Below are 19443 nucleotides of genomic sequence, written 5' to 3'. Positions count from 1 at the left end.
GATCCCGAGCGGCCGCCATATGCCAGCTCGGCAAGACTTGCATTGTTAAATGAAGCGCTCGACCGAATACAGATAATGGCTATTCGAGACGACTCAACCTCATCCCGCACTCAGCTGCCCCTCGACGCAAATTATTGGGAATTATATGACCTGCCCACGACCCACCTAGTATGAAGAGTCGAAGACTTAACCGACACGTTGGACTACACTTTGAAAAACGCCGAATACATGGACGAGGATAGTGGAGCCATGGCTAACTCCGGTATGTCTCCCCTGTCACCGTCCTTTCGATGGCCACGTCCACCTATGACGTCTACATGGTGGACACCCCGAAAGAATATGAAGGCACTCCCGGGAAGGATAACGACAAACCCAGCGATAAGCCTCTGAAACGCCGCAGACAGCGCCGCCGCTCCAAGGCACGTCAAAGCCATACGAGCAGTATAGACACTGGAGAAAACGACACCCCGAACAATGCGGACAACCTCGACGACCCCGACACCGATGAACAACCACAAAATAACCACGAGGAGCATCAGGACCAGCTCGATCTCGAATACCTCGACGACTCTGAAGACAGCAACTACCTCCCCCGCTGGATCAAGAGCGGTGCAAACGATAGCTAATTGCCACCGCACGAAGCGTGAAGAAACAATGACAAAAAATAAAGTCCGAATTGGATACCCTTAATGAGAGATGGACTAAAGTCCTGCACGCTGAAGAGGAGTACGATCACAAGTAGCAGACCAAAAGCTACCCAAATCGACAACTACTGCTGTAATTTGACAACAAGGCCATAGAGCCAGCGCCTCCAAGGTACAGTCAAGCAGATCAGCTGGACCGTCCCCCTCGAGGATGGGACCGAAGGGTGCCCGTTTAATAGAGGGTCAATGCTCAAAGGATATTATGTTTGAATGAATGTATCCAAGCTGCCCAGAGTTTGTGTTATGAAACAAGGCCTTTGTATAATACACTTGTTTGTTTATCTCAAATTATTTTCCTCCTGTGTGGCCATTTTTATATCTAAGAGTGTGCCAGTCGTCAGCTTCAGCCCCCAGGTAGATACTACGGGGGTGTTCGGAATAGCACTTGACCACTGTTGACCCAACATCTTGGTCCGTAAAGGAGGTGATCATGTGGCGAACTATGCAATCAGACTATGCGGCTTTATCACTCTCACTTAGCCATAGGAGTTTGACAAAGGGACTATGAGCTAGCCCCTAGTGCGCGTGTGGATTTCCAAACTTGGATTATTTAGGCGCATGACCGGGTGATGCCAGTCCTTCGTGCAATGCGGAAAAAATCAAAAAATATTTAGTAAGTCACCGAACCGTTGACCAGTTCTCGCTATATCATGATAGCCAGTTTTCAGCTTTCTCTACTGAGGTGTTTGACCGGACGAACCATAAACACAATCGCAGTAGTTCTCCCTTTACTACCTTAGCTGAACAAGCGGAACGTAAGGTGGTAACCACAGGAGTCGGGCAACCCAACTATTGACCAAAGACATGATTCAGAGCTGATGCATATAATGCGGTATTCAGGACGCCAAAATGTACTGTAAAAGTGTTCGGACTTTCGTTTTTTGAAAAATGTATGTGTCCGAATAGAGCCCCTAGCAATTTTATGCGGAGGTGTGCATGTCAATCCGTCGTGAAGATGGAATACAGATTATGAAATAAGCCAATACTGAATATGGTTGGACAAAACTGTTTCAGCTATAGTCTGATTGATACGTCAAACGTGCTCTTACAGAGAATGCCATAATCATTAAGGCTATTTTACATGCCCAGAATATGAGAACAAGGGAAAGATGTATACATGTCCTAAAAAAGAAAGGGTGGTTTTGAAGATCCTTTGGACACCCTGCCGCATGTCTACGCCGCTTTTCACCTTGGTGTAGGATCCTTTGAGAGGATCAACAATCGAGTATACATAAGGGGCTTGGAAAAGGGCCCTTGGTACCATCGAAAAGTGATTTTGGTTTTGAAGAACCTGAAAAATAAAAAGGAAAGAATGAAAATAAAGGAAGAATAGGAAGGCCCGAATAGGGTCGAGCCGTATTGTGGACTTTGTCCTTAGTGTGCCTCCGTCCTTGCCCATGGTATTTTTAGTGCGTAGTTATGTACGCGCGGTACGTATGCTGTGATTAAGTGGGGGTATTGACGGAGGCCGAATTGCTAATGTAGTTCTGGATGAACCGTACTGTCATTCTGCAGGGTAGACTGGACTCTTTTGAAAGTGTTAGGGGGCTTGATGGCTGATGAAGTATTCGGCTTGATCAGGCCACGCTGCACCTCGGCTGTGAGGGCCGCTGTATGCTACTTAGTACGGAGGGAGCGCTCCATGTTTCCATTGACTGTTATAACACCGCGTGGTCCGGGCATCTTGAGTTTTAGATAGGCATAGTGCAGGACTGCATTGAAGCGGGTGAAAGCGGTTCGTCCGAGCAGTGCATGATGACCACTGCGGAATGGGACGATGTCAAATATTAAATCTTCGCTTCGGAAGTTGTCCGGTGAGCCGAAGACTACCTCCAGCATTATTGACCCTGTGCAGCAGGCCTCTACGCCAGGTATTACTCCTTTAAAGGTGGTTTTAGTGGGCTTGAATCTTGAGGGATCAATGCCCATTTTTCAGACAGTGTCCTGATAAAGTAGGTTAAGACTGCTGCCGCCATCCATAAGGACTCGCATGAGATGGAATCCGTCAATGATTGGATAGAGGACCAATGCTACCGAACCTCCATGACGGCTACTAGTCGGATGGTCTCTACAGTCAAAAGTGATCGGACAGGCCGACGCAGGGTTGAATTTTGAGGCAACTGGCTCTATGGCTTAAACGCCCCTTAGTGTGTGCTTGTGCTCCCGCTTGGGGATATGAGTGATGTAGATTATGTTCACCGTTTTTACCTCGGGAGGGGGGGGGGTTTCTTTTTCCCCCCTATGTTTGTTGGGCGAGGTTCATCGTTATCCTTGCTAGGTGGCCCTTTCACCTTATGTTCGGTATTTAACTTATCGACCTATTTAAACACCCAACAATTTTTGTTGGTATGATTGGAAGGCTTGTCAGGGGTGCCATGAATCTGGCAAGGCCGATCTAGTATTTTGTCCAAACTGGATGGACCATCTTTGTTTCCTTTGATTGGCTTCTTCCGCTGACCGGGTTGACAACCACTGAATCCGACGTTGACCGTCGTGTCTTCGGTATCTTCACTGTTGCTTCGACACTTGTGTTTGTTGTGTCGTGGCCTGCTGTTGCCATCTCTGGCTTCAGAGGTGCCAGGGTCGCTGTCGGTGTCAAAACCGACGGATATCGGGTAGGGGGTCCCGAACTGTCCGTCTAGGATCGATGGTAACAGGAGACAGGGGACACGATGTTTACCCAGGTTTGGGCCCTCTCTATGGAGGTAATACCCTACTTCCTGCTTGATTGATATTGATGAATATGAATATTACAAGAGTTGATCTACCATGAGATCGTAATGACTAAACCCTAGAAGTCTAGCATATGAATATGGTAATGAGTATATGTGGTGTCCTTTCCGGACTATCCCCTTCGGTTTATAGACACCGAGGGGATCTAGGGTTTACATGGAGTCGGTTACATAAAAAGGAATCTTCGGTCGCCAACCTTGCCTTCCACGCTAAGTAGAGTCCAATCCAGACACGGTGCAGTCTTCGGCCTTCATGTCTTCACAGCCCATCGGTCCGGCCCAAGGATAATAGGCCGGACGCCCGAGGACCCCTTAGTCCATGACTCCCTTAGTAGCCCCTGAACCTGGCTTTCAATGACGAGGACTCTGGCGCGTTGACTGTCTTCGACATTGTAAGGCGGGTTCCCCTTTCTCCGAACTCCAAGATAGTCTTTGGATGCAATGATAGTATCCTGACCTGTTACGCACACCATACACAACTGCAGAGAGAATATAATATTTGCACAAATCTAATCTGTTGATAGCTTTTTTCCAACACGACATCACGTCTATCCGGTTATAATTTCGAACCGTTTTTCTTCTGCCATCCCACACTTTGAGACGCGGTTGCTATTGGCACGTCCTGTCGAAACAGAGATCATGCCCCCTTATTGCGCTATTCTCATCAATGCAGGCATGGGTAACTCAACCGTGCCGTTTATACAGTCCTAGGGAACAGGCGAACCCTAAGGCGAGTGAGGAGGCGTTTAATATTTGCTGCCTTTATAAGGGGATAAGGATTCGCTCCTCCTCTCCTCACTCTCTCTCTCTGTCTCCGCCTTTACGATCTCAAGCTCCAGCGCCCAAGTTCTCGTCTCCTTTCCACTCAAGCAACAATGTCCGGATCTGGTGGTCACGACAAGTGGATGGTCTCCTCTGTCAAGGTGGAGGACATTACTAAGCTCTGGGCGGCCAGATATTTGGCGAAGGAGATCACCCATCGCCAGCCAGCCGAGGGACAAGTTGTCCCCACGCCGGAGCCCACAGAGAGCGTAGTATTGATCCCCCATTTCCTCCGCGGGCTAGGGTTTCCATTCCACCCTTTCGTCCGCGGGATGATGTACTACTACGGGATAGATTTCCATGACCTGTCCCCGAATTCCTTCCTCAACATCTTGGCGTTTATCGTCGTGTGCGAGGCCTTCCTCCGCATTCATCCCCACTTTGGGCTGTGGCTCAATGTCTTCAACATGAAGCTGAAGGTGGCGGATGGCCAGCACGCGGAGTGCAGAGGGGCCATGGTGAGCAAACTATCCAACGTCTTCTGGCCCAAAGGCACCTTTGTGGCGACAGTAAAGGAATGGCAGAAGTAGTGGTTCTACATCACAGAACCTCGCGGCACCACCTGGGCCGCAGCTGCCGAATTCCACCCCAATGCTCCCATGCGACTCACCTCCTGGGTCGAGAAGAGTCCGGACTGGTGTTCACCTGACGAGTTGATAGCGCTGCAGACGCGCATTCAAAGCATGGCAACCAAGGACGTCAAGCTCATTGACGTTATCTAGGTGATGCTAATCCGCCGGATTCTTCCGTGCCAGCGCCGAAGCCGCCCTTTATGGCAGTTCAATTCGAAGAAGCACCAGACCCTGAGAAGGCTCTTCGACACTTCTCATGAAGGGGCCTGGAAGTTTCTCTTTAAGGGCAACGAGAACCCACCGGCCACGGACTTAGACGATGGTCACAATTGTAACCGCCACGCCAACGAGGTATGGTACTTTTGACATATTCCCAACTTAAATGTTTCGAGGATGATGTCTGAGATCTTAGTATTGCTCTCTCAGGACTGGGTGGAGAGGGTGAAGCTGATCCAGTGTTCAGCTCCGTTGCCCGAAGAACCAGTCATCCCGTGCTTGGCAAGGATGCTGGTACCGGCACCATATACGGCTCTGGAGAAGAAGGCCAAGAAGAAAGCCAAGGGGGCCAAGAGTGGCCCCCGTTGCAAGGGCACTTCGTACGCGACGTCCGAAGACGACGAGGCCCATTCCTCTGTCCCTGAGGACAACGACGAGGAAGAGGAAGAGGAGGAGGAAAACAACCCTCCTCCCGAGGAGAAGAAGAAGAAGTGGGTGGCCTCGACACATCTAGAGGCGCAAGCACCCAAAAAGGGGAAGGGCGCCCCAGCGGTCAACACCGTGTGGGACGTCGATAGCAGTCCGGAAAGTCACGCCTGCAGTAGGCCCCAGGCCGCATCGTAAGTGACATGGCTTATTTACGCGCACATCCAGCCCTTCCTTTTTATTATTCTAATATGGTTAATCCACACTATTGCAGTCCGGCCCATGACCTTATCCAGCGATCCTCATCTGGAGGTTCATTGGCTCTGTCGGAGATGGCGAGCATGTCGCCACCGCCTGCTTACTCCCCCGGGGCCAGGGATGACACCGAAGTGTTATCCTGAAGGACCGCTCCGAAGGGAGGAGCACAAGACGTTGTCCGGGAGGCGCCACAAGGCGGGACCTCCACTGCCAGACACATGGGGGTATCAATCCCGATGGAGACTGGCAAAGAGGGCCATATCCAGTTCGGCCCTTAGCCGAATATGATTCCTGAGACCAATGTGGCTCTGGAATCGGGCGAGCAGCCTCCTTTGAAGGAGGGGGTGCGTCGCTTCCACCGGTGGCTCCTGTCGATCCAGGAGAACCAGATGACCTGATGGGGGCGCTACGAGGCGCCTCCGTCGTGGACGAGCACTGTATCCTTATAGGTGCGGTGATCGAGAAGGTTCAGTCCTCCAAGAGTGGACTGAATGAAGCCTGCAGTAGCCTGTTAACAGGTTTCGAGGTAAGAAAGAGAAAAACCCCGTATAGTCCATAGCCCCTGAGATGCTATCCGGTTTTCGGCGGGGAGAACCGGACATGGGATCAATCCTTAATTATAAGAGGCTGACTGAATATGTATCGATAAGAAGGCGTCCCTGTCGGCTGCTACCTCGCATGCTGCCGAGGTCTTCGAGCTGAAGCGGAGGCTAGAGCGGACCGAGAACGAGCTCGGCGAGGTTAAGATTCGGCTCCAGGAGAAGCAAGGTGAGGAATGGCTTGCTATATGTTTGAGAAAGGATAAGCGCTGTATATTGACAGCGATATTGTGATATGTGCAGAGTCCGGGACCGAGGTCGAGGCCCTGAGGAAGGCCCTGGGTGAGGTCGAGGAGCAAGCTGTCTAGCAGCAAGCCACCCGCAAGAAGCTAAAGGCCCGGGTCAAAGAACTCCACTAAGAGCTCCAGGATGCGGTGAAAAAATGCGAGGCCTTGGAGCGTGATGCGTCGGTTCGAGGGACCGAACTCACGAAGGCTCGTCAGAGCGTGGAGACTGCATGAAATTAGGCCCAGGCCACCCGCCAGGAGATCCAGGAGGCCAAGAAGATCACTGCGGGTAAGGCATTTAAGATGCAAAGCAAGTATGCGGAGAAGCAGTACCTTTTACTAACCCGGGTTTGGAGTTCCCTAAGGTCTTTTGCAGATTTACCACACAGTTTATTAGACGCCATGGAGTTCTATCGAGCCGAAGGAGGGGGTTCTTCAGAAAGGCTCTTCTGGTCGCAGTATGCGGCACCAGAGCATCCCGTGCCCTTTGCTGAACTAGCCATTAAGGATGTGATAATCTGGCTGTGGCCAGCCAAAGCTATGCCTAGCAGCTACTTCAGACTCGTGAGGCGGATGGTGAACGCCTGTCCTTGGCTAGACGTTAGCAAGCGCTCCTTCTGTATTTAAGGTGCCCGCATGGCCTTTGCTCACTACAAGATGTGGTGGGCGAAGATGAACGCTGTTGAAGTCGCCAACGGGCCGCCGGCGGGCAAGGAGCACCGCACACCCGAGTGGTATTTCGAGGATGTTGTAGAAGGGTCTCGACTTGTAGCGGCGCAATGTTCGCAAGACATTGTATTTGAATAAATGTATTCATGTTGCCTTTGTCTTGTATTATGGGAACAAAGCCAGTTTTTGTAAAGTAATTTTATTATGCTTTGAATTGTTTCCTCCTGTGCGACCGTGTTGTGTGTAATCTGAGGGTTGGCCAGTCGTTGGCTTCTACCCTCAGGTAGATAGTACGGAGGTGTTTAGGATGGAATCTAAACAATCTTAATCCAATTATATGGTCCTTGAAGGAGTTGTTTAGCACAAAAAACAAGGCAATCAAACTTTATGCCTTTAACTCACTCACTTAGCCATAGGAGTTTTATAATAAAGCATGAGCCCAGCCCCTGGTTTAAGCCAGAGTGCTGTCAGCATCTGATCGGGAAGTGCCGATCTCTCGCGTTACACTGAAAAAAATCTCCAACGATTTGTAACCCTCGAGTAGCTGACTAGCTCTCGCCACATCATGACAGTCAGTTTTCAGCTTTCTCTATTGAGGTGCTCGTCTGGTCAAATCCAGGGCATAATCGCAGTAGTTCTCCCTTTACTACCCTAGCCGATGGAGCGGAACGTAGGGTAGCAAGCACAGGAGCCGGGCAATCCAACTATTGACCAAAGACATGATTCAGATCTAATGCATATAATGCTAAATTCGGGGTGCCGAACACATATATCAGATGTGTTTGGACTGTGCTGCCATATTGTGGGGCGACAGGTAGCCCCTGGAGAATATTAAACGTAAAAGAGTGTCGATGCAGCAAATAAGCAGATCGGAATAAAAACGAAGTAAGAGGCGGAAACCACAAGAACTGGGCCACAAACTATTTTTATTATAACTGGATGGATACCTCAAGGCGTATTTTGTACATATGGTGCGAGAAGTGTCCGACCATTTAACATGCCGGAACGGGGCGCAGCGTGCGGGTCTTGAGAAATAAGTATGAATACCGTCAAGAAGAACGTATAAAGGTTACCCTACACACCTATGTTGCTTGCCACCGTTGTACTTCAGTCCTTCCAAAGGACTTGACATCAGGCCCGCGGAAAAAGGTGCCTGAAACAAGAAAAAGAGGTAAAGGTATGTGTGTCCGGGATCGGTCTGGCTGAATTGTAGACCCCGGGTTATCTCGTGCCTCCGTCGATGTCCATGGAATTTTGAGTGCATAATTGTCTACGCGTGGTACGAATGCCACTACCTCATTGGGGCTGGGACGGAGGCCGAATTGCTAGTCAATCTCTTGACGAGCCGCGCTGTCCTATTGCAGTGTAGTCTGGACCCGCTTGATGGTGTCTAAGGGCTTGGGAGCTCGATTATATTGCTGCTTGAGAAGGCCGCTCTATACTCCTGCTGCTAGGGCGGCGGTTTGCTCCTCTGTTAGGAGGGAGCGTTCCGTATTGCCATTGACTGTAATGACGCCGCGTGGACCAGGCATCTTGAGCTTGAGATAAGCATAGTGTGGCACTGCGTTAAATCTAGCAAACGCGGTTCGTCCGAGCAGCACGTGGTAGCCGCTGCAGAAGGGGACGATATCGAAGATTAACTCTTCACTTCGGAAATTGTCCGGAGAGCCGAAGACCACCTCCAGCGTGATTGAACCCGTGCAGCAGGCCTCTACACCTGGTATGACTCCTTTAAAGGTAGTCTTTGTTGGTTTGATTCATGAGGGATTAATGCCCATCTTCCATACTGTATCCTGGTACAGCAGGTTGAGGCTACTTCCGCCATCCATCAGGACTCGTGTGAGGTGGAATCCGTTGATGATTGGGTCAAGGACCAGTGCGGCCGAACCGCCGTGGCGGATACTAGTCGGATGATCTCGTCGATCGAAGGTGATCGGAAATGACGACCATGGATTGAATTTTGGGGCGACTGGCTCTACCGCATAGACATCCATGAGCGCTCGTTTGCGCTCCTTTCTGGGGATGTGCGTGGCGTATATCATGTTCACCGTTTTGACTTGGGGGGGATTTCTTCTGTCCCCCCCGCGTTCTTCTACCTGGGCTCTTCATCCTCGTCCTCACTTTGTGACCCCTTTTCTTTATTTTCGGCATTTAATTTGCCAGCCTACTTGAAGACTCAACAATCCCTGTTGGTATGATTGGCTTGCTTATCTGGGGTGCCGTGAATTTGGCATGGACGGTCGAGTATGCGGTCCTGGCTGGAAGGTCCTTCGATGTTTCTTTTGTAGGGTTTCTTCCGTTGGCCGGACTTGGAGCCACTGAATCCGGCGTTGACTGTGGTGTCCTCAGTGTTGTCGCCATTGCTTCTGCGTTTGTGTCTATTGCGCCGGAGTCTGCCGATGCTGTTCTTGGCCTCTGTGGGGCCTGCCTCGCTGGTTGTGTTTTTGCTATGAGCCAGCCAGCTATCCTCACCTACCCAAAAGCGGGTCATGAGTGCCGTAAGGACTGCCATTCACCCGCTCTCCTTTGGAGGGATTAGGGGCACTCTCCGCTTGCTCTCCGCCATTATGGATGGCAAGACCGGCTCGAACCGGGACCATATAGGCCGGGGGAGAAATCCCTTGGTCTGGAGCGTCACTAGCTCGCTATGCGGGATGGAGCATCTCTCCCAATATCCAGGCTGAGGGCTGGAAGGGCGAAAGGAGGAGTTACGACGGCTGGCCATGGTGGAATGGACCTTTGTCGGATGCGCTCTGATGAACACTCGCGAAGGGGAGAAGGTGTGCTTTGGATCTAAATCCTCGTCCCCTTAAATGGGCGGCTCATTTACGCGGCTAGGGGTGTGGATGTAAAAACACTCAGACTTTTCATATTCGTTTGACACATGGGAGACGGCCATTATTGGGCGTAGAAGCCAAGGAGCGCAACATTTACAAGAAATCGGACTTTATTCAACAGGTACACGAAATTCGGAGGAGAACCCGCCTTGCAATGCCGAAGACAATCTGCTGCCACACTCATCGTCATTGAAGCCTGGTTCGGGGGCTATTGAGGGAGTCCTGGATTAGGGGGTGTCCGGACAGCTGGACTATATCCTTTTCCGGACTCCTGGACCATGAAGATACAAGATTGAAGACTTCGTCCCGTGTCCGGAAGGGACTTTCCTTGGCGTGGAAGGCAAGCTTGGCGATACGGATATGTGGATCTCCTACCATTGTAACCGACTTTGTGTAACCCTAACCCTCTCCGGTGTCTATATAAACCGGAGGGTTTTAGTCCGTAGGACAACATACAGAACAACAATCATACCATAGGCTAGCTTCTAGGGTTTAGCCTCTCCGATCTCGTGGTAGATCTACTCTTGTACTACCCATATCATCAATATTAATCAAGCAGGACGTAGGGTTTTACCTCCATCAAGAGGGCCCGAACCTGGGTAAAACTTCGTGTCCCTTGCTTCCTGTTACCATCCGGCCTAGACGCACAGTTCGGGACCCCCTACCCGAGATCCGTCGGTTTTGACACCGACAAGTCCGTCTGCGGCATTCGGCCCAAGCGTGGTTAGGTTTGTCATGTCTGAATAAGTAGCCATCGTCGCGCCTCGAGGCACGTCCTCGTGATCCTAGAACGATCTTGTGTGTCCTGCTCTACTATCTAGAGTCTGTCGGAGGTCGTACGTATGACTCCGGACTCTTCTGTCCCTATTTTGACGGGGTGGTGGGGCGGTCTGCTGTTCGGCCTGAGTTGCAGTTTTATCTCGACCGCGGGATGGCCGTTCCGTCGCCCTATTCCGACCACGTGGTGGTGGATCCGCATTATGCGAGGGAGATATATGCTCCGGCGCCTCCTCATCGAATTGAGGTAGCAGTCTGCGTTTCGGGTAGCTCTTGGCTGGGCGGTTGAGGCTGTATTCTTCGGCTGTCAGGACATCAGTCCATCTATCGCCGAGCAAGTCTTGTTCAGCTTGAAGCTGTTGCTGTTTCTTTTTCAGGCTCCTTGCAGTGGCTATGAGCTGAAGCTTAAAGCGCTCCTGCTCGAGAGGATCCTCAGGCACGATCAAGTCTTCATTACCAAGGCTTGTCTCCTCCTCGGAGGGCGGACGGTAACTATCATCCTTCGGGTCATCTTCTATCGCCTATTCGTCAGGGTTGTCTTGCCTGGTGTCGTGTTCCTGTTCGGATGTAGCCCCGGCGGGGTCTTCACTATTCTCGGCGTCGCCCGGAGTACTATTTTCTCCGGTGCCAGTGTTGTCATCCTTTGAGCGGTGGGGCTTGGGGCGGCGTTTGGGCCGCCGGCGCTTGGACTGTGTCTCGGAGGTTTTGTTCATATCCGGCTCTTCTTTGTCGTCGCCAGATCCTTTAGGTGTATCAACCATGTACACGTCATATGAACAGGTGGCTATCCAACGTCCAGTGAATGGCGGGTCTTGGCCATGCTCCTTGTCGGCATCGTCGTCCATACCGTCGATGTCTTCTGAGCCATAGTCAAGCACGTCGGTTAAGTCATCGACGGTGGCTATGAAGTGGGTGGCGGGTGGGAAGCGAAATTCCTCATCATCTATCTCTAGCTCGAACCGTACATAGTTCGGCTGTGAGTCCTTTTCCAAGGACAAATTGTTTAAAGATTTTAGCACGTCACCCAAAGGTGAGTGCTGGAACACGTCAGCGGCACTGAACTCGAAGATCGATAACCGATCTAGCTCGGTGTCCGCGGGTGTACACAGTCCGGAACTTATAGCCGGAGCGAGTCTGAAGTTCCGTTAAAGCGAATATAGCAGGGCGTCGCGTCCACGTGTGTCTCCAATGCCGCGGACTCTGAGGCCTCGGATGGCTCGATCTGCTTTGTCTCTAAGGTGGTTGCAGCCACCAGAACCATCTCCTGGGTGTGATCTGATGACAAATTTAAGTCACATTCATCGGGATGAGGGGCAACGATCGCCGCGGGCTCAAGTCCCTCGAAGATCAAGTCTCCATGGATATCCGTGGTGTAGTTCAAGCTTCTGAATCCGACCTGATGGCCAGGGGCGTAGCTGTCGATCTGCTCCAGATGGCCAAGCAAGTTGGCCCGCAGTACGAAGCCGCTGAATACGAGGATCTGTCTGGGGAGGAAGGTTCCTCCACAGACAGCGTCATTATTGACGATTGAGGGGACCATCGAGCCTTTTGTCGACGACACAGTGGAACTCTCAATGAAAGCACCAATGTCGGTGTCGAAACCGGCGGATCTCGGGTAGGGGGTCCCGAACTGTGCGTCTAGGATCGATGGTAATAGGAGACAGGGGACACGATGTTTATCCAGGTTCAGGCCCTCTCTATGGACGTAATACCCTACTTCCTGCTTGATTGATCTTGATGAATATGAATATTACAAGAGTTGATCTACCACGAGATCGTAATGACTAAACCCTAGAAGTCTAGCCTATGAATATGGTTGAATATGGTAATGAGTATATGTGGTGTCCTTTCCGGACTATCCCCTTCGGTTTATATAGACACCGAGGGGATCTATGGTTTACATGGAGTCGGTTACATAAAAAGGAATATTCGATCGCCAAGCTTGCCTTCCATGCCAAGTAGAGTCCAATCCGGACATGGTGCAGTCTTCGGCCTTCATGTCTTTACAGCCCATCAGTCCGGCCCATGCATAATAGGTCGGACACCCGAGGAACCCTTAGTCCAGGACTCCCTCGGTTGCTGGTGCTGTTGCTTCTACGAGCCAGCCAACTATCTTCTCCCGTGCAAAATCGGGGCATGAGCGCGGTGAGAGCTGCCATGGACTTCTGCTTTTCTTGGCCGAGGTGTCGGGCGAGCCACTCGTCACGAACACTGTGCTTAAAGGCCACGAGGGCTTCAGCGTCCGGACAATCCACGATTTAGTTCCTTTTAATTAAGAACCTAGTCCAGAGTTTGTGGGCTGACTCTCCGGGTTGCTGGACTATGTGACTGAGGTCATCGGCGTCCGGAGGCCGGACATATGTACCTTGGAAGTTGTCTCTAAAGGCATCCTCCAAATCATCCCAGCTACCAATAGGGTTCTCTGGGAGGGTATTTAGCCAGTGTCGTGCTGGTGCTTTCAGTTTTAAGGGAAGGTATTTGATGGCGTGGAGATCGTCACCGCAGGCCTTGTGGATATGGAGAAGGAAATCTTGAATCCATACCGCGGGATCTGTCACGCCGTCGTATGATTCAATGTTTACGAGTTTAAACCCTTTTGGGAACTGGTGCTACATTACCTCGTCGGTAAAGCATAAGGGGTCAGCGCCTCTGTATCAGGCAACGTCACGACGGAGTTCGGTGACATCCGTATGCGGTTTTCGGCCCTGGTGAGGTTATGCCTGTCGCGCCAAGCTTGACGGTTGTCTTCTCGCGTTGGGGCATTCCCCTTGATCCATAGATTGATCTTGTTTGGCCTGCTCTATTGCTCAGGTCTTGTCGTAAGTCGTAGGTGTATCCTGGAGCTGTTGTCTCTCTGCCCTTACGGTGAGGTGGTGCGGGTTGGTGTTCGGCGTAGGTGGCCACTTTATCTCGCCCACGTGTCGGCCGGTCTGGTTCATCAGCGCGGTCATGTTTCGACAGGATTGGCTCGAAGGCCTCGTCGTCGAATTGTGGCAGTAGCCCATGCTTTGGATAACTCTTTGTTGGGTATTGGAGGCCATATTCTTCGGCAGCTAGGACCTGGGTCCATCTGTCGTTGAGTGTATCCTGATCGGCTTGGAGCCGTTGCTACTGCTTTTTACGGCTTCTTGAAGTGGCTATTAGTTGGCGCTTAAAGTGCTCCTACTCGAGGGGTTCCTCTGGCACGATGAAATCTTCGTTGCTGAGGCTGACATCATCCTCGTTGAGTGGTACATAGTTACTATCTTCCGAATCCTCGTTCCTGACCGGATCGTCGGGGTTAACTTGCCCCTCCTCCACATCATCTTGTTCGGATGTGGGCTCGACGGGGTCTTCGGTGTCCTCTGGAGTGTTATTTTCTCCGATGCCGGTACTACTGTCTTTGCCATGACGCAATTTTGAGCGACATCGTTGGTGTCGACACTTTAGTGGTGCCTCATCAGGTTTGTCCTCCACCGGATCCTTCCTGTCTGCACCATCATCCTCTTTGGGTGTGTCCACCATATACACGTCGTATGTGGAGGTGGTCGTCCAATGTCCGGTAAACAGCGGGTCTTGGCCTTGTGCATCTCCGGCATCATCATCCATGCCGTCGATGTCTTTGGAGGTGTAATCCAACATGTCGGTTAAGTCCTCGATGGTAGCTCTGAAGTGGGTCGTGGGTGGGACGTAAGATTCGCTGTTCTGAGCCCCTAGTCCGGGCTGGGCATAGTTCGGAGGTGACTCCTCTGTAATGGCAAGGGACCGCATCAAGTCTAGAGCCTCGTTTAAGAGCAGGGATTGGACGGGGAAACGAGAGTCCGCGGGGCTGGCCAGGGCAAAGGCCTCTTGGCCATGCTTGCCAGGAGCGGGCTTCGAGAGTTCGGAGCTAGACTACGGGGGTGAGTCAGGCCTTTCCATGATAGGCGGAACCCAGCCTGACTCCGGGCTGGCCGAAGACAAAATCGCCTAGGGATCCCCGATTGTGAGTTTCGTAGTTGTCCGGCAGGCTTCAAAGTTCCATCTTCGGACCCGACAGTTTACTCCGGATCTAAGGCCAGAGCGGTGGTCGGGGCCGCGAACCCTTCGAAGATCAAATCTCCTTGGATACTAGCGACATAATTTAGGTTCCCAAAACTGATCTGATGACCAGGGGCGTAACTTTTGATCTGTTCGAGGTGGACAATTGAGTTGGCACGCCGAACATAGCCGCTGAACACAAAAATCTGGTCGGGAGGAAAGTTTCCCCGAAAACGACATCATTGTTGAGGATTGAACGAGCTATCTAACCTTCTGTTGACGACACAGTGGAACTCTGAATGAAAGCACCAATGTCGGTGTCAAAACTGGCCGATCTCGGGTAGGGGGTCTCAAACTGTGCATCTGAGGATTGAAGGTAACAGGAGACAGGGAAACGATGTTTACCCTGGTTCGGGCCCTCTTAATGGAGGGAAAAGCCCACGTCCTACTTTATTGTATTTGATGAGTGTAGGGGTTACAGTAGTTGATCTACCTCGAGATCGTAATGGCTAAACCCTAGATGTCTAGCCTGTATGAATTCTAATAGCCTCTACAAACTAAACCCTCCGGTTTATATAGACACCGGAGGGCCTAGGGTTGTACAGAGTCGGTTTATAGAGAAAGGAAATTATACATCCGGACATTAAGCTTGCCATCCATGCATAAGAGAGTCATACCCGGACACGAGAGAAGGTCTTCTACCTTGTATCTTCGCGGCCCATCAGTCCGGCCCATATCAAATAGCCCGGATGTCACAACCCTAGAATTTGTCTGTCATTAGTTGCATCAAGGCATTCATGCATCATGTTTGAAGTTCATGAAATTTGAAATGGGGAGGACCAAGCCCTAGCACCAAAGCAATGCAAATAGGTTCAACTTCAAAATATTTTTCAAAGAACCCAAATTGGTTTGCAAAAATGTTCATGATTAATGGAAAAGGGTGAAAACCATTTCCAGAGATGATGGATATTTTTCCAAGACATTTTTGGATTTTTGAGTAAACCATATTGTATTTGACTTTGGGCATTTAAATACTATAAATAATTTAAATGTTCAAATAAATGTTGGAAATTGTTAAGGGTCACTGAAATAATTCAGAAAGCACCCATAATTGTTTCTAGGATTTTATTAAATGATTTGATATTTTAAATCAAATCAAAAACAAATTGCAGAAAATAGAAAAGAGGAAACAGAGAGAGAGAGAGAGTACTTACCTGGCGCCTACCTGTGCGGCCTGCTGCAGAAGCCGGCCCAGCCCACCACTGCAGCCCTCCGTCGTCTTCCTCCCCTCGCCCCGAAGCAGCTGCGTGCTCGCACGCGCACGGCCGCGCAGCCACCTCCTGCTTGCCGACGAGCCCCTGGACGCGTGGACGACTCCCGCAGGCCGTCCCGATCCCGCTGACCGTTTCGCTCACTCTCTCCCCCTCGACCCTCCCTCCTCTGCTCCCTCTCTCCCGCCCGGACCAAACGGAGCCGCCGCCACCGACGAGCTCCCTCGCGGCCACCGCCACCCCCACGCCTCACCGACGCTCCAGGGAGCTCCGCCTCGATCCCCTCTTCCTCCCCACCGAGCCAAGCCCCTCGGGAAGCCCTGCATCGCCTCCACGCCATCGTCTTCGTCCTCGACCGCCGCCGATGGTCGCCGTCGATTCGCCGCCGTTCATACTTCCCCGAGCTTGCTGACCCTCCCTGCATGATCCCCGTGAGCCCCTGCTTCGTTTCCCCCTAACCCCATGTCCGATTTCGAGCTCTAGCCGCCCCCTCTACCAGAGCCGAGACGCTCCGCCGCACGGGCTCGTCGCCGGCGAAACCCCGGTGACCATTTGGTCACGGGCGTGCACCCGTTGTGCTTGCCGCGACCCGTAGAGCCCCTCCAGCGCCTCAGCTCCCTCGTTTGTGAGCAGCAGCGTCGAAATGCCTGACGCCCGAACTCCGGCCGCCGCCAGGAGCCCGTTTCCGGCGAACCCCGGCCTCCCTGTGCCCAGCTGCGTGCGCCACTAGATGCGCGGGAGCACGGGCTCCCTCTTGGTGCCCTCAGCGCGACCAGCCGCGGGCTGTAGCGCCATCCCGAGCAACTCCGGTGAGGTCCCGCCGTCGCCATGGTCGCCGGCGTCACCAGCCGACGTGGCCGCGTGATTAGCACTAATCACGTCCAGCTAACCCTCCCCAGAGCCGCTGACGTATGGGCCCCACGCCCTTATTTAATCCTTATCATTTTCTGTTAAGTCTTAACCTAACCACCGTGGGCCCACACGTCAGTTTTGACCAAGCTGACGTGGCTGTTGACCTGGTCCCACCTGTCAGTGAGCTAAGCAGCCCTGTGACACCGACGTGTGGCCCCCACACGTCAGGTTTGACTTGGACCCGCCCTATTGACCTGATGACGTCAGGGTGATGTCATACTGACGCAGTAAATGTTTTCTGGAGTTTTTAAATAAATCAGAAATGATTTATTTATTTCAGAAAATATCCAAAACTTCGAAAAATCATATAAAATCAACCATAACTCCAAATTAAATAATTTATATATGAAAAATTATCAGAAAAATTCAAGGAATCCATCTGTACCATTTTCATGCATGTTTGAACAATGGTTGTCCTCTGTTTTGGACAAAATAAATAAAGGGCATTTAAATAATCATATATGGAGTTGGAATTTGAATCATGTATTCAAACCAACTTCATTTAAATCATAGCTAAGTGCATTAGCCCAAAACACATTCATATTGCCATGTCATAGCATGCATCATATTGTCGCATTGCATTGATTGTGTTTTTCCTTGTTTGCCGGTAATTGTCCCCTCTCGATAGACGTGTACCGGCGATGTGATCGATGACACCGACGAAGAGCTATATTATCTTCAGAAGTGCCAGGCAAGCAAAACCCCCTTGTTCATTCCGATAAAATCCCACTCTCTCGCTCCTGCTCTCTTTTACTGCATTAGGACAACAACGATTCATCTGTTACTTGTTGCGGTAGCTGAACCCCTTTATCCTTTGCATGACCTGTCATTGCCACAGTAAATAGATGAAACCCACTAGCATGAGTAGGAGTTGTTTGAGCTCTGTTGTGCCTACTCATTCATGTTTGTTTGTCATGCCTGCTACTGCTTAGAGTTGAGTCAGGTCTGATTCATCGGGGATGAATCAGAGGCGTGTGAACATGTCCTACTGTGTGTGAGCTAAGTGTGTGAACACGATTTGGTAAAGGTAGCGGTGAGAGGCCATGTAGGAGTACATGGTGGGTTGTCTCATTGCGGCCGTCTTCAGGAACTGAGTTCTGTGTTTGTGATCCATGACCAGTTACTACCACACATTGGGTTCCGGTAACTCGACCCCTCTCGACTTATTAATCAACATGATCTCTGTCCAGGAGTTGCAGCTAGTTTCTGGTGTTTGTAGGTAGTGTTAGTAGTCTACCAAGTGGCACCCGGTACAGGTGGGCTTGGGACAGACTAGGCACAGTGGCACGGTGTACCAAGTGGCACCCGGATGGTGGGCCTGGGAACCCTGCTCACATTGTTTGGGGCCGTGAGCGACACCCCGGCCGGATCTCCTTGCGGATGGAACCCGAATAGGTGATAAACCTGGACTAGAGACTTGTTCGGTTAGTCAGGTCGTGGCCGACTCCCTCGCCCGGCTTCCGCTTGAAGGTTGCCGAGGTACATGACGTGTACAGGGCGATAAGTGGCGAAAGCGTGTGTGAAGAAGTACACCCCTGCAGGGTTATCATTATCTATTCGAATAGCCGGATTCCTCGGATATGGAAACTTGGACCCCTTGCATAGTTCATAGACAAGTGAAACTGGACACTCTAAAATACGCAAGATAAGCGTGAGTGCTATGGATGGCGTTCTCGTAGGGAGACGGGAGCGGATCCATAGTGGTGTATTGATATGGTGAATATGTGGACTCGTGTGCGCCACCTCAAAAGAGTTACTTGCAGTCGTAGTTCAAGTTAGCCACCGAGTCAAAGCTGGCTTGCTGCAGTTAAACTCCACCACCCCCTTTCTTGATAATGATGCATATGTAGATAGATCTGATGTCAGTCTTGCTGGGTACATTTGTACTCACGTTGCTTAATTTATGTTTTTGCAGAGAGACTTCAGTCTCACTAGTAGTTCCACGTGGACTTCGACGTTTAGCTTGTTACCGCAGCTACGATCTTGTGCCCTCGGCAGGATCTGGTAGATAGTCAGGCTTCTCAGCCTTTTTCATTTATAGTTGTGTGTACTCAGACATGTTAAGCTTCCGCTTGTGCTTTGACTTGTATGCTCTGATTGTTGAGTCATGAGACCCATGTTTGTAATATCTCGCTCCTCGGAGCCTAATAAAATACTTGAGTTGTAGAGTCATTTTGTGATACCATGTTGTATTTGCACATATCGAGCATATTGTGTGTATGTTATTGCAATGCTTGGTATGTGTGGGATCTGACTATCTAGTTGTTTATCCTTAGTAGCCTCTCTTACCGGGAAATGTCTCCTAGTGTTTCCACTGAGCCATGGTAGCTTGCTACTGCTCCGGAACACTTAGGCTGGCCGGCATGTGTCCTTCTTCGTTCCTGTGTCTGTCCCTTCGGGGAAATGTCACGCGATGAATACC

Source organism: Triticum aestivum, chromosome 2A (assembly GCF_018294505.1).
Source record: "Triticum aestivum cultivar Chinese Spring chromosome 2A, IWGSC CS RefSeq v2.1, whole genome shotgun sequence".
Classification (NCBI taxonomy): domain Eukaryota; kingdom Viridiplantae; phylum Streptophyta; class Magnoliopsida; order Poales; family Poaceae; genus Triticum; species Triticum aestivum.
This window is presented reverse-complemented; position numbering follows the sequence as displayed.